Source organism: Entelurus aequoreus, linkage group LG09, assembly GCF_033978785.1.
Source record: "Entelurus aequoreus isolate RoL-2023_Sb linkage group LG09, RoL_Eaeq_v1.1, whole genome shotgun sequence".
In the NCBI taxonomy this organism is placed as follows: Eukaryota; Metazoa; Chordata; class Actinopteri; order Syngnathiformes; family Syngnathidae; genus Entelurus; species Entelurus aequoreus.
In genome coordinates, this window is record NC_084739.1 from 67,146,127 (window position 1) to 67,149,728 (window position 3,602).

Sequence of the window (3,602 nt, forward strand, 5' to 3'; positions counted from 1 at the left end):
CACATGACTTTGTCTGTTTCAGTCACTATGTTATTTAGTCACTACAGTAATTGTGTTCGCATCCACAGGAACCACATGGGTTAGTCTACTCTATACAGTATTTACAACCTAACTAGTGTTCACTTCACAGCCACAGATGGTTCATCTAGTTATTGACATTATTTACACATTACTTTGTCTGTTTCAGTCACTATGTTATTTAGTCACTACAGTAATTGTGTTCGCATCCACAGGAACCACATGGGTTAGCCTACTCTATACAGTATTTACAACCTTACTAGTGTTCACTTCACAGCCACAGATGGTTCATCTAGTTATTGACCTTATTTACACTTTGGTCAATTCACAATTTACACTCAAAATAATTCAATTATTCAATGTCAAAATGTCCTTTTGTGGTTATTTCCTCATATAATAATAACTCAGACTTGGTAACACGAGCGAGCATCAAAATAAAAGTATGGCAGTTTTAATCTGCATTCTACCTGAGCAACTAACAAAATATTTATGTCGACATGTGTCACTTACGCAACACTAAAACCTGCACAGAGTGACTTCCTGCTCAGTGCAAAGTTAGCTTCAAAATAAAAGTATGGCAGTATTAACCTGGATTCTACCTCAGCAAAAAACAAAATATTTATGTCGACATGTGTCACTTACGCAACATTCAAACCTGCACAAGGTGACTTCCTGCTCAGTGCAAAGTAAGCTTCAAAATAAAAGTATGGCAGTATTAACCTGGATTCTACTTTAGTAACAAACAAAATATTTATGTCGACATGTGTCACTTACGCAACATTAAAACCTGCACACGGTGACTTCCTGCTCAGTGCAAAGTTAGCTTCAAAATAAAAGTATGGCAGTATTACCCTGGATTCTACCTCAGTAACAAACAAAATATTGATGTCGACATGTGTCACTTACGCAACATTAAAACCTGCACACGGTGACTTCCTGCTCAGTGCAAAGTTAGCTTCAAAATAAAAGTATGGCAGTATTAACCTGGATTTTACCTCAGTAACAAACAAAATATTGATGTCGACATGTGTCACTTACGCAACACTAAAACCTGCACACGTAGACTTCCTGCTCAGTGCAAAGTTAGCTTCAAAATAAAAGTATGGCAGTATTAACCTGGATTCTACCTCAGCAACAAACTAAATATTTATGTCGATATGTGTCACTTACGCAACATTCAAACCTGCACAAGGTGACTTCCTGCTCAGTGCAAAGTTAGCTTCAAAATAAAAGTATGGCAGTATTAACATGGATTCTACTTTAGTAACAAACAAAATATTTATGTCGACATGTGTCACTTACGCAACATTAAAACCTGCACAAGTTGACTTCCTGCTCAGTGCAAAGTTAGCTTCAAAATAAAAGTATGGCAGTATTAACCTGGATTCTACCTCAGCAACAAACTAAATATTTATGTCGAGATGTGTCACTTACGCAACATTCAAACCTGCACACGGTGACTTCCTGCTCAGTGCAAAGTTAGCTTCAAAATAAAAGTATGGCAGTATTAACCTGGATTCTACCTCAGCAACAAACCAAATATTTATGTCGACATGTGTCACTTACGCAACATTAAAACCTGCACACGGTGACTTCCTGCTCAGTGCAAAGTTAGCTTCAAAATAAAAGTATGGCAGTATTAACCTGGATTCTACCTCAGCAACAAACTAAATATTTATGTTGACATGTGTCACTTACGCAACATTAAAACCTGCACACGGTGACTTCCTGCTCAGTGCAAAGTTAGCTTCAAAATAAAAGTATGGCAGTATTAACCTGGATTCTACCTCAGCAACAAACTAAATATTTATGTTGACATGTGTCACTTACGCAACATTAAAACCTGCACACGATGACTTCCTGCTCAGTGCAAAGTTAGCTTCAAAATAAAAGTATGGCAGTATTAACATGGATTCTACTTTAGTAACAAACAAAATATTTATGTCGACATGTGTCACTTACGCAACATTAAAACCTGCACACGGTGACTTCCTGCTCAGTGCAAAGTTAGCTTCAAAATAAAAGTATGGCAGTATTAATCTGATTTCTACCTCAGTAACAAACAAAATATTGATGTCGACATGTGTCACTTACGCAACACTAAAACCTGCACACGGTGACTTCCTGCTCAGTGCAAAGTAAGCTTCAAAATAAAAGTATGGCAGTATTAACCTGGATTCTACCTCAGTAAGAAACAAAATATTGATGTCGACACGTGTCACTTACGCAACACTAAAACCTGCACACGGTGACTTCCTGCTCAGTGCAAAGTTAGCTTCAAAATAAAAGTATGGCAGTATTAACCTGGATTCTACCTCAGCAACAAACCAAATATTTATGTCGACATGTGTCACTTACGCAACATTAAAACCTGCACACGGTGACTTCCTGCTCAGTGCAAAGTTAGCTTCAAAATAAAAGTATGGCAGTATTAACCTGGATTTTACTTTAGTAACAAACAAAATATTTATGTCGACATGTGTCACTAGCGCAACATTCAAACCTGCACACGGTGACTTCCTGCTCAGTGCAAAGTTAGCTTCAAAATAAAAGTATGGCAGTATTAACCTGGATTCTACCTCAGCAACAAACTAAATATTTATGTCGACATGTGTCACTTACGCAACACTAAAACCTGCACAAGGTGACTTCCTGCTCAGTGCAAAGTTAGCTTCAAAATAAAAGTATGGCAGTATTAACCTGGATTCTACTTTAGTAACAAACAAAATATTTATGTCGACATGTGTCACTTACGCAACATTAAAACCTGCACACGGTGACTTCCTGCTCAGTGCAAAGTTAGCTTCAAAATAAAAGTATGGCAGTATTAACATGGATTCTACTTTTGTAACAAACAAAATATTTATGTCGACATGTGTCACTTACGCAACATTCAAACCTGCACACGGTGACTTCCTGCTCAGTGCAAAGTTAGCTTCAAAATAAAAGTATGGCAGTATTAACCTGGATTCTACCTCAGCAACAAACTAAATATTTATGTCGACATGTGTCACTTACGAAACACTAAAACCTGCACAAGGTGACTTCCTGCTCAGTGCAAAGTTAGCTTCAAAATAAAGTATGGCAGTATTAACCTGGATTCTACTTTAGTAACAAACTAAATATTTATGTCGACATGTGTCACTTACGCAACACTAAAACCTGCACACGGTGACTTCCTGCTCAGTGCAAAGTAAGCTTCAAAATAAAAGTATGGCAGTATTAATCTGATTTCTACCTCAGTAACAAACAAAATATTGATGTCGACATGTGTCACTTACGCAACACTAAAACCTGCACACAGTGACTTCCTGCTCAGTGCAAAGTTAGCTTCAAAATAAAAGTATGGCAGTATTAACCTGGATTCTACCTCAGCAACAAACCAAATATTTATGTCGACATTTTGACTTTCTCTTTTCACTCTGTGCTGAGAATCAAGTGCGCTTTAAAGTGCAGTGAAACCGTTCTTGAATTATTTCCTAGTAAATTGGATCATCACAATTAAACGTCATTTACTTTTTAACTGTTGTTTTTCGACTAAAGCAGGTGAACGTTGGAAAACCCGTTTTTTTTTTTTTTTTACC